The following is a 13553-nucleotide window of genomic DNA, read 5'->3' on the forward strand; positions in this document are numbered from 1 at the left end:
CAGCGGCTGCACCGCTTGTATGAGCTCGGTGTCCGGTGTGCAGCGGTACAGTAGAGGGCTCTGCCCGGCGGAGGTGGAGCCCAAAGTGTCACCGGCAGCTACGTTACTGGCCCGGGAAAACAGGAGCAGGTAGGTCTCAACCACAGCACCCCACCCAGTCCTGTCAGGCCAAGCCCACTGTTTAAAGATTACTCACAGGTTCCTAGATGCTGAAAAGGTATTAATATTACGTGGCTTATTTTCTGTCAAAACGTTTTGAATGGAGACTTTGTTTCATTAGTTAACTTAAACCTGACAGTCTCTTAAAGGCAAACGTGCAACCAAACAAAAGCACTGTTTTTTACATGATGAAATACATTTCAGTTTAATGGAGAAAAGAGAACCTATTGCCACACTGCATCACTTTTTGCCTGGCGGGAAGACAAAGGGTTTCACTGTAAGGTCCAGTGAAGGGGTCTTCAACGTTTTTCAGGCCAAGGACTCCTTAGCTGAAAGAGAGACTACCCGACTACCCATATTCTATAAAATTGCATTACATAGTACACAGGATGAATGGAGGTTGTCATGCAGAGGGCCATATCAGCCTCAGGCTGCAGTCCTGTCCTGTGTTTGCTTTTCACATAGGTAGAGAAAGAGAGAGTAAATTACACTTTTACAGAGGTAAGTTGTTGCACAAGGCAAAATGTGTTAGATTCGTGTTAATGCGTATTTTCAGACCTTTTTAATATTTGAAAATGTAAAAAAGATGCATCAAAAAATGTATCAGAAATTACTCAAACAATAATTTGGCAGCCCTCCTGCAGTACCTCTGAGGACCCCCTGGAGGTCCTGGACCACCTGTTGAAGACCTGGGGTCTAGTGCTGGGATTTAGTGGTATCTAGCAGTGAGGTTACAAAACTGAAATTGAACTGAAAACTGAACATGAATGGCCTTAACTAGGGCCAGTGTTTGATTTGTACATTCTGAGCTACTGTAAGACAAAATGGTGGACTCCATGGAAGAGGACCGAGCTGCTCAGCCCTTCTTTCAATTCGAGTGACGCCGAGATCGAAAAGTGGCTGAAGGTATGTCGATTGCTGCTCAGCGGCATATACCGATCCCCAGACTGGCATAAAGATCCCTAGACTGGCATATACCGATCCCCAGACTGGCATAAAGATCCCTAGACTGGCATATGCCGATCCCCAGACTGGCATAAAGATCCCTAGACTGGTATATACCGATCCCCAGACTGGCATACAGATTCTCGGAGTGGTATGCTGCTATTATGCTGCTGTTATTCCACCGACACACGAAGGTATGTGCCGCTTGAGATTGTTATGGCACTGAGAGACCTTTGGAATGGTACCGCCCCCTGATGAATATGCAAATGTAATGCCACTGGGCTGGTTTGACGACAAGTACTGCCGTAAATGTATACATTTTTTTTGTCTTTATTGACAATGCTAACTTAACACTTTACCGCAAGTAAAGGAACGTATGTATGTTATGTTGTTGGGATGTACGCATATAAACAGTAATTACACGTGGGACTCTTACAATATGATAGTAAAGTAATATGTCTAAATGTCCGCCCATAAACTACTTAAAGCTAATGAAAGCGCTAGCCTTAGCTAACATGGCTAATGTTAGCCCAGCCACCGTAGCCAGTCTGACTAATCGATAGCAGAAACTTTGAGTCAACCAACAAAACAATACTTAGTGACAGGTTTTCATTATTAGGAGAACACAATAATACATTAATTCATATAAAATCTACTTCGCAGAACATTAACCATTGTGGCATATTATGCATCATGTTTACTATACATTGAGATATTTTCTAACTATTGTCAAAATGAGTAAACAAATTTAATGGTGACTTGTGAAACATTCATTTCATAACCGCATCTTAAAATCAACGTTTGCATCCCAGTTGGTGGCCACTGGCATCATATAAACGACATATTCCTCTGGCTCATCAGTGGTATGTTCATGCCTAAAGGCTTATGCCGCTGGAAGTAAAGGCTTATGCCGCTAGAAGAGTAGTGGTATGTCCATGCCTAAAGGCTTATACCGCTGGAAGTAAAGGCTTATACCGCTGGAAGTAAAGGCTTATACCGCTGGAAGTGTCCATGCCTAAAGACTTATACCGCAGGATCAATTGGTATATTGATGCCCAAAGGCTTATGCGCTGGATCAGTGTGTCGATGCAGGACATCATATGGTGCTGAAGCAGGAGTGGTATATGTAAAAATGTATACATTAACGGCAGTACTTGTCGTCAAACCAGCCCAGTGGCATTACATTTGCATATTCATCAGGGGGCGGTACCCATCCAACAGTCTCTCAGTGCCATAACAATCTCAAGCGGCACATACCTTCGTGTGTCGGTGGAATAACAGCAGCATAATAGCAGCATACCACTCCGAGAATCTGTATGCCAGTCTGGGGATCGGTATATACCAGTCTAGGGATCTTTATGCCAGTCTGGGGATCGGTATATACCAGTCTAGGGATCTTTATGCCAGTCTGGGGATCGGTATATACCAGTCAAGGTATCTTTATGCCAGTCTGGGGATCGGTATATGCCAGTCTAGGGATCTTTATGCCAGTCTGGGGATCGGTATATACCAGTCTAGAGATCTTTATGCCAGTCTGGGGATCGGTATATGCCGCTGAGCAGCAATCAACATACCTTCAGCCACTTTTCGATCTCGGCGCTACTGTTCAATTCTTTCCATTGGCTACTCACAGTATGCCAATGACAAAATTTCTTTTGGCCCAAAAAGCGTTTTCCCTGTAGACCACACTCAGAAAAGAGAAGTCTTTAAATTGTTGACAGGACACCTCCAACTGTAAACAAGGTCAATGATGACTCTTTATATTATGAATTTTGATCCATGGTGGTTTTATATTTGTAAAACTTTCCTTGAGCCGAGAAAAGTGATATAAAAATCTGTGACATCATCACAATGTAAAGTCTATGAGCCCAGCAGGAACTCCCAGGAGGAGCCAGCAGGGGAAACATTACTGCACATATTCAGTGGTAAACCCAGAAGCTAGAAACTTTTTTGGTATATGCACCAGGTAAGCAAATCCATAGGACTGAATAGGCGCCATCTTGGTATCTGGTTTGTAGGTATTATTATAGATCTATGAAGAGGACCCACTCTGATGGTAGACATAGCCTATATATAGCCTAAATGACTCATTCTTGGGTAACAAAAACGTAACGATACTAGCTTCAGGTAATGATACAGTAATGAAAACAGAGGTATGAATATTATATTCCATTTCTACCAGTAGATACTCCTTAATCCTACACACTGCTCCTTTAAATTTAAAAGTTTCAATATATTAGCTAAAAAAATGGATGAACAGACACAGTAAGGCTTATCATAGCAGGCATTATGTAAAACACAGGTGTTACTAATAGCAGTAATGATGGATCAGTTTGTTTCAAGTTTACCACTGAGTCCCCCCCCCAATTCATATGTTTTTTTCTATTTCTCCTGTCCATAGTGAGCCCATGTGAAAGTGGCAGTGCAGAATATAAAGTAAAATAGCATGTAGCTCTTTTTTTGCTTCATGGGAGGAAGAGAGTGGAATAACTCATCTCTGACAGGATTTGTACCATGGGAACTATCAAGAGATGATGACAATCTCCATCGTCAAGCTCATTATGTGGTGCCAGCCAAGTCAACTGATAAATATCACATATCCCCAACCAGTAGCCGCTTAATACAGGGATAGTCTCTTTTGGAAGAGATCAACATGTGTGTGTGTGTGTGTGTGTGTGTGTGTGTGTGTGTGTGTGTGTTAAAGGGATAGTGCACCCAAAAATCAAAATTCAGCCATTATCTACTCACCCATATGCTGATGGAGGCCCTGGTGAAGTTTTAGAGTCCTCACATCCCTTGTGGAGATCGGCAGGGGCAGCGGCTAGCACACCTAATGGCTGACGGCGCCCCAGACTAACGTCCAAGAACACAAAATTGAAACCACAAAGTATCTCCAACATGCTCATCGGTAGTAATCCAAGTGTCCTGAAGCCCCGACATAAAAAGTTGTTTCAAAAAACGTCATATGAACTCTGTTTTTAGCCTCACTGTGCTCCACGCTCATGTGATCTCCGCAAGGGATGTGAGGACTCTAAAACTTCACCAGGGCCTCCGTCGGCATATGGGTGAGTAGATAATGGCTGAATTTTCATTTTTGGGTGCACTATCCCTTTAAGGTCTGATGTGACCTTCAAGCACGTGGCCAGTATAGTAAGCTATTACTTTAAGTTCATCATTCTAAAGAATTATGACTACTGAGTATCACAAAGAACATGTTATCTGGAGATAGAAAAGGAATGGAAAGATAGACATTGGGGAAAATACTGTGTTTACACTGACACTGGGTTGAACTAAACTGAACTGAGTGTGAAGGAAAAAAGGAGAGAGAGAGGAGTAGCAGGAAAGTACTCTGTCAGGAGTCAGCGCAGGTTGTGCAAGGTGAAGCCCAGGAATGGCTGGAATCCATAATTATCAACACTTCTGTGCAGCAGTATTCTCCTGTAATACAAACATGACAGTTAACAGCATGTACAAAAACTGCACATATGCTTGGGTTGAAATTGAATATAGGCCTGTTATACAGTACTGTATAACCAAGCACCAAGTGATCAGCAAAAACACTAACAGATAAGCAGTGGTTCAGTGTAAGGAAAAAAGAGACAAATGGCAGCTGATAGATACACTGAAAAACTAATGAGGTGAAACAAGTGAAGAAATTGAGAACCTGTGACAGAACAGAACAGCAGGTAAAGAAGTTACTCTTCAGGAGGATTCTGGTTAGAAGCAGAGGCTGTAATTTGTTCAGAGCTATACTCTTTAGACGGGAAAACATCTGGAGGAGGAGGTGTGTTACCTGATTGCTCCACACACTCAGAAAGCGAAAATGAACAGTTGAAAACCAGGGTTACCCTCTTCTTTTCATTCTGCACGTGCTTTTGTGTAATTTGCTATGTAAGTGTGTGTGTGTGTGTGTGTGCCTGCATGTGTGTTTGGACGTGTTCTTATTTAAAGTTCCGGTCAGTTTTACCGGCTCCTTGTGCAAATTACAATGGTATGAGAGGAGAGAGAAGCATTGTTCTGGTGGAAAGTCAGAAACTTTTTTTTTTAACTCTGTTTTGTGGTTTAAAATATTTTTGTTAACTGGCCTCCGTTACTGTACTTAAGTTCATTTTTGTTTGACAAGCTGCCAGCTGGCTGAAATCTGTAGCCTAAGCTGATGTTTATGCATCAATACCACCAGAGGTGAGTAATTCATGCAATCTTTTAATTCTGCATACTGTAAACACTGGGAATAACAGTGGTGAGTCAAGAAGAGTGTAACTCAGGTTACTAAAACTGAGCCTTAAAGGGATAGTGCACCCAAAAATGAAAATTCAGCCATTATCTACTCACCCATATGCCGAGGTAGGCTCAGGTGAAGTTTTAGATTTGACACAATCTGGCTCAAAGGCCGCATCAAAAAGGAGGAAACACACGGTTTAAAGGTTACAAAAAAGATACTAAATTTATTTAAATAACCACAAAGGATGAACTGAATGTGCAACAAAAGGATAATATGAGGTGTGTCAATCAGTTGTCAGTGGTGTAATGGTGTTGTAAGTTGAAAAATGTGCTGCGAGAGTGTTGTATGATGCAAAACTTAAAGAAACAAAAGGTAAAGCCAACAGGACAAAAACACGCTGCTGTCCTCAGGGAGAGTGAACCATACCAACTGAGGATGAGACAGGGCTCTAATTGGCCAGGTGCCCCGAGTTGCACTAATCAGAGCCCCGTGCTCCAATCAGCCCAGGATCTGAGGAGAGAGAGCAAGAGAGAGATAGGGGAGTATACAGCACAGGCCCTGACAGACACCTAAAGGGGCTGTGACAGAGTCCTCACATCCCTTGTGGAGATCCAAGGGGAGAGTGGGTAGCAGCACAACTCCACCCAATGCAGGTTGGGCGCCCCATATTAAAACATCCAAAAACACATAATTGAAACCACAAAATATCTCCATACTGCTCGTCTATAGTGATCCAAGTGTCCTGAAGCCCCGACATAAAAAGTTGTTTGGAAAAATGTCATTTAAACTCTGCTTTTAGCCTCATTGTAGTCTGTAGCTGAACACACATGAAAGAGGTGCCCATGTCTCACGGTCTCGCACGAGCGCACACACGTGCTTGTACTTCACCTGAGCCTTCATCGGCATATGGGTGAGTAGATAATGGCTGAATTTTCATTTTTGGGTGCACTATTCCTTTAACGTGTTTGTCTGGTACGGTATTTTATGCAACACAGACATTAGGCTTGAGCGGTGTCCGTTTTTTCATACCTTCATACCTTCTTGACATTTCACTGGGATATTTGGTGTATGACAGTATTTGTGTAAAAAATTAAAAAGCTTATCTGCTGTTGATAGAAGTCATTATAGCATGTATGCCATGTCATTGTCTAGCCTACTATTAAGACATGTCTTTCTGGATTGAAATACTTAAGCCGAATAACGAATTGATAGGAAATAAGCTCCCCTCTTACAGGAGGACCTGATGGAAGGGATGGAAGCGGTGGAAACGGACACATCAGTGAACTAAAATCATGTGGCTAATAAAGTCATCCTAAAGTATATGTAGCAACACTCCCAAACAGGGTCAGTGGCATCTTTCTTTTTACTACTTCTGTAACATTATCCCCACCACTCGCTCACTGTGACCTCACAAAACATGTTTTTGGCCATAATTCAAACTGTAAGTGCAACTTGACTGGTTCAAGGCATTCAGCTAAGAGCCTAGTTCTTTTTTACTACATTTATAATGTTATCCCCACCACTCGCAGTCACCATCTTTCTCAGCTCAGCTGCCTGTTCCACCAGTAGAGACTGACCTCTGGTGGCGCATGCTGTGCACTACATCACCTCAATACAGCACCTCTGTATCAGTTTAATAGAAAAAGGAACATCCTTATTTTTGATGGTATTGAAAATCATACTCTCTGAATTTCTAAATACCCCGGTACTTAATACATCGATACAGCTCGAACCTAACAGACATACAAAAACAGTAGAGAAAAACTCAAAAACACAACCAGCAATAATTAATTTTATTTATTTCCCAACTTATACAACTCAAATACACATATGAAAAAATAATAAATAAACATTAATAAGTCATTACTTTGGAAGCAGTGACAAACAAAAGCAAGTTTATGTTTAGCTTAGTAAAGCTACCCTTTTTTACACTGTTTTGTTTTTTCAGCTTTTACCCTTGACTCTTGTAAAGGCTATTTCTTTTATGTTGATTTGAGGTCTTGTCAACATGCTTGCAGAGTAATAATTGAAACACCCAAATTATGTCCTGTTGGTAGGCAAACTGAAGGTCTACCACGGGGTCATATCATACATATTAAATAGTTTCGGCTTGTATAAGACCCTTCTTTACTGACTTCAAATGTGCCTTTTGTATATGTATGCATAATGATCAAGGTTGTCTGTCTAGTTTCTGACGGCTGCTAAAGTTCACATGCAGGTACCACTACCAGAGGATTACAGAAAGGTATGAGGCTTTTGGGTTGTAAATATTTAGAGTACATTCATCTCCAGCAGACATCATATACCATCACAGTATGTGGCAGTATGTATGTGTATGTGTAGTTTCAGTCAGCTGTGTTATAATAATATGTAATATGTAATATATATGTAATATAATTTGACTGCCCCAAAGTGCTATGTTTTAAGTAATATTGTGTGATGTAATACTAATTATTATAATGTAATACTTAATTTTATTAATATTTTATATATTTTGGAATAAAGAAAGAAAGAAAGAAAGAAAGAAAGAAAAAAAGAATAATGCTAAAGCAGCTTTAAAAATGGACCCAATGAATGTGAGGATGTTTCATTTATGAAACAGTCACTGAATGTAAATTGTGACAAACAAACAAAAAAAGCCTAAATTCCTGCTGACATTTGAACCCGGGTCAACCAAGTTCACTTCATGAACTTAAGCAGATTTGCTTTTCTTGCAGTGATGGTTCAAAGCAGTGTCCTTACTGGTAATGATGAATGCAAATAAAGCTACATGGCAGCTAACAGCTCCTCCTTGTGGAATATCAGCAGGCTGCTGCTAAGCGAAAATAAGTGAGGAAGTTACAGTCAAGTCCCCTGTGGTGCTTTGCATGTTACCTTTTGAGAAAGGAGTAGAAAACCTTGTTGCTGAAGCAGTATCATGTACAGGTGCATTACAGCTTGATTTTAAGTATCAAACATTCCCAACCTGCAGGCTCAAAGAGTGATATTTGAAGGAAAACAGCTGTAGTCAACTTTACAGTGGATTTCAAAAGAAAAAAGCATCACAAAAAAGCATTAACATGTTCACAGAGACTCATAGAGACCTCTTATCTGTACTGTGGGCAACTACACTTGAGTGACATCTCCCTCACGCCTGTGTTAGCTTTGTTGCACCTGTTCGGGTGGGTGCCCTGTAATCATACTTACTGGTACATAATCCCAGCATAGCTCCACCTCACTTCCACCTTACTAAAAGTGTAATCAGCCAGTGTCATTGAAAAGACGTGGGAGTGCAGGTGCCTTAAAGGGAGATGTCAATCAAGCACAGCCTACAGGTTCACCTTAGAGAGGTGTCTAACTGAGCAAAATAAGTGAAAGAATCTATGTGGGAGTATGATTCAGGGTTAGGAATAGTGGTGAAGAGCCTTTAAATAGATAGAAGCCAATACAAGAGAAGTGGCTTGGATGAAATAATCAATGAAGAAGTAGGAGGGAGTGAAGTATTATTCCTGGTAATTCACTATAGTCTCCATTCCTCTGTGTAGCTTCAAAGTGATTTCTATAATGTGTATAATGAGTTATGAATGTTTTGTTTTGTTTAAAAATATGTTTTATCTGTACTTTGATGTAATTTTAAAAAGTTTAAAATGAATTCTTGAATCATTAGTATCATCTATTAGTATCACTATCATCATCAGTAATATTTCATGAGTAATAGTTAGGTGTCAATTATTTGACATTAGTAAAGAGAAACAAATATTAAAGTCTTGATAAGAGTGATAAAACATGTTCAAGAGGCTATTGTGCACAGATATAAATGCATATAAATGCCTTGAGATTTTGGCTTGGGCATTGGTATGCCTTGGGCACAAAAAAGTTTTAAAACCACCCGTGTAGTGACATCAGTCCCACACATTAATCTTGTTGCATAGAACTGGGTTGTTATGTTTGCTCCTGTTACAAATTGCTCACATGGATATACATGGATATTTTCTTAAGACTGTATAGACAGTCTTGTCAGTTTCACCTCTACTGCTGTACAACAAGTCCCCTCCTTTTTTTTCTTTGAGGGATTTTGGGTCATTATGAAGTGTAGGTGAAAACCCCTTCCAGCGCAACCGATTTCAAATGGTGCTAGAAAAGTCCAATCCACTCTGAACACCAAAGGAAATCAGTGACGCTGTGAGGTAGTAGTGTTCACAGCAGCCCACGAGTGTGAGGCGCTTCTGTTTGCGACTGAGGTTGGAGGCTACAGTAGTGATGGTTTGCACAACTTGATATAAATATTTTTTCCTGGCCATTGTGATGCTAACACGCCACAGATCATTTAGCTTGAAAAATACATATTGTAGCTATCCGACAGATTATTGACTGCTCTCTCTTTTACTCAGATATCTACATGAACCATCCCAACAGCCGAAAGTACAACTGCACCACCTGCTGAGCCGTCATTTGGTCAATTTTCAAGCAGGACAAACACAGAAGTTGGTGTGAAACTTTGACAAATTTCCCTTTCATTATCCACAGTCTGTCTCTGAATAGGACATGCAGCTGTTTTATCTCATTAGAATACTTGACCCATTCAGTTCTCAAATGGTGTTTTCCATACTGAAATCACAGAACAAGGAAGGGGCACAGCCCCTCTTTTATCCATTTCATTCAGGGTTGCCATTGACATGTGCTTCACACTTCGAGACAACATTCCTTCTGTCCACTTGTTGACCTGCAAGTGTAATGCACACATGTGCTTTTCCTTTCTGCCCTCTCCCCGTCTCAGGCCCCTCCTCTAGAGTTTAACTGTTTGGGGATTGCTACAAGGTCATGTGAGCAATGAGAGACACAACACCATAAGGAAGACTAATGATGCCATGCAGTGTCATGGCTAGTTATCTGCGTGCCACTGCAGCTCCAAGCACATCAGTATGGCAGCTATATAGAGACATGGACATGCCAAATGACAGAAATTAAAAAGCACATTTAAAAGAGACAATGACATAGACTGAGACACATAAATGATTAAATTTTCAAATGTGAAAGTGTACTTAAATAAAAATATAGGTAGGAATATTTCTTTATCTATATTATCCCTATTCCTACAACCAGATTTTAGCTCTGTTTCTGTTACCTCTGCTGAAACCAAGTCCTCAAGCTGCTTTCATGCTGCTGCTTGGCCGCCGCCTTGACAAATGCCTACCTGCAAGAGTGTTGCCCAGAGATCACATGAGTGGCAACTGCTTCATACCTCTACCCACCCTACATGTTTGAAACCACTTCGCCCCTGCTGCCATCCCCTAATTGAAGTGACAGGAGGTGGTGAGTTACCGTGTGGCTGTGTGAAAGCACTCTGAGAACTGTCCACATCAAGAATGACAACTGTAACTATAAAATCATATGGTTTTAAAAATCGCAAAAAAATCGGAGTCCACACCACAACATTAACGACGACAGTGACGAGCAACATTGTTGGGATCACTTTCAGAGCTATTTGATGAACGATAGAAACACTGACAGCCAGTCATAATTCTTTAGAAATTACAGGAACTAAGCTGCTGACACAGCTGGAGTGTGCAGTGCTTGCCTTACAGACCGTTTTTCATCAGTGTGGATGATCACGTTGTTATCACGGGTGTGATAGTGGCTTTGTGAGGATGAACTTAGGAACAGCAGTGCCTTGAGCAAAATTCTATCAGCTTTTCCTAACATGCTCAATGACAACCAAGAAAAATGGCAGAGGGTTAATATAGTGCATTACATAGGAAATAGGAGATGATTTCCATTTTTGACTGCTATATAGGGTATGCAAAAGACACCACTGTATGAAGAAATCATCCCAGTCACTCCTCGATGAGTAGCAAACATTTTATCATACACTTTACTCTCCTCACAAGGGTGGTTAGATTGTTCACATTCAGTGTTATTATCATTAGACCGCGAAACAATGGGCAATTTGAATAATTTATATAAATATAAATATTAATGAATAAAACAAAATAAACAAAAATCATGCGGGTCTTCCACATGTGAAATGTTTTTCCTCTCCTCCCTGCAAGGGCTAATCCTCATCTCTACAAAGGGGCCCTCCCTACACTCCACTCAGGATTCATAAAGAATAATAAATAATTGAGTTCCACTCAGTCTAGACATGTCCAGCATAAGCACCATATCTGCACCCAGCTGAATGACTTACAAATGAAAGAGGCCTAAAGATTTACCATCTCCACTGTTGATCAAGTTCTACATATTTTGGTCATTTTAAACCAATTGTGTGTATAATTCCACATAATAACAGATAATACTCTCCACTGTGTGGTTAACACATTATTGTGTAATTACTCTTTGCTTCTTCAAGCAGATCAGCGTCAAAATCTCCTTTGGTACTCATGCTGTATCCCTGTGTAATTCTTCTCATTTCCCCCGTTGCCACCCTGCCACTCAACAATCTCTCCCCTCCACTGATAATACAGTGCCTTTGCTTGTACTGTCTACCATTAAGCCTCTTCCCTCCCGTCTTGGTCACCCTCCTCTACAGTTTTATGGATCTTCACTCCAGTTGATCTGAGAACAGTCTCCTCCTTACTCAACACCTTTGTTTCTGGAATGAAATTTTCATGGAACATTTGTGATCCAACTGTATTTATTGGTCCCGCACATCCATCTTCTTTTGCAATGCTTTCTCCAGCATTATTGTCTTGATCTAAATTGTACAAAACTAAACACAATCTTTGCGCACCGCCTGGATCTATATACGGTCCATCCATCCATCCATTTTCTAACCGCTTATCCTCTTGAGGGTCGCGGGGGGGCTGGAGCCTATCCCAGCTGACATTGGGTGAGAGGCAGGGTACACCCTGGACAGGTCACCAGACTATCACAGGGCTGACATGTAGAGACAGACAACCATTCACACTCACATTCACACCTATGGACAATTTTAGAGTCACCATTAATTAACCTGCATGTCTTTGGACTGTGGGAGGAAGCCGGAGTACCCGGAGAAAACCCACGCTGACATGGGTAGAACATGCAAACTCCGCACAGAAGGGCTCCCACACCCGGGATCGAACCAGGAACCCTCTGCTGTACTTACTGAGAGAATTTACTTTTCTTGTGTTCTTTGGTAACCCAAGATTAGATATTATTTCCCCATGATGTCTCTTCAAGGTCAATAGAGTGGTGCTGTAATGAGTCCTAAAACCCAGAAAAGAGTGAGCATTTGTGCACTTCTAGTTCCCTTGTGTTAATAGGTTTACGGAATGGGTTTTTGATTAGATGTCTGTAATAAAGTCTGTGGTTAACACAAGCTTAAGAGACTTTCACATTTTGTTCTACAACATAACATACATCAGTAAACATCCTGCTTCTGAATTTTGAATCATTGACATCTTAAAAAAGGCAGTTGCTAACAAGTGGCTAAATGAAACACAGGTTGTCATCACAGGAACACGGCTTTACAGCCTCACTGTGGTGGCGACAATGAGAAGAGACTGTGCTGTAGTTTGTTTGTAGCCTAACATTAACTTATACCTGTGGTGATTGTATTTACACTCCAGAAATCATAAAAGTGGTGTTCAGTCGTGGAGATTACCTTGTTGAACAAATATCACAAAGTTTTCTTTGTCACAAAGCTTATTTTCTCTAGTAATCTAAAATACAATGGAAAAATCCCTTATGCTTTTTGATGAGGACACCAGAGCAATGTTACCTTCTGGTTGGTCAAAAAAACCCATCATCCCTGCACCACTCTATTACTTTGCATTGCATCTGGGATGTCTTCATTGATTATTTATGATCATCAAAACATGAACTTATGCTCGGTTGTGTTCATCTTTGATGCCATTAACTCTCTTTTGTGCTCAACAGGGTTACATTTGCCAAGTCATATGGATTTGTGCGTTTCCTTTTACAAACATTGGTAATTTAACAATCAGACCCATATAGTTTGGCATCCTCTTACTATGGAATATTTGGCAATATGTTTATGTTAAAGGGACAGCTCACCCCAAAATCAAAAATCCAGATTTTTCCTCTTACTTGTAGTGTTATGTCAGTCTGTAGAGATGTCTGTCGTCTCTCCAATATAATAGACCTAGATGGCACTCAGCTTGTGGTGCTCAAAAAGCCAAAAATACATTTGAAAAACTCAACAGCAATGTCTCTTTCCAGAAATCACAACATGGTTACTGAAGATGATCCACAGACCTTGTTGAGAGCAGTTTCATATAGGAACTATTTTCTTTCTATTAAACTA

Source organism: Epinephelus moara, chromosome 16 (genome assembly GCF_006386435.1).
Source record: "Epinephelus moara isolate mb chromosome 16, YSFRI_EMoa_1.0, whole genome shotgun sequence".
In the NCBI taxonomy this organism is placed as follows: Eukaryota; Metazoa; Chordata; class Actinopteri; order Perciformes; family Serranidae; genus Epinephelus; species Epinephelus moara.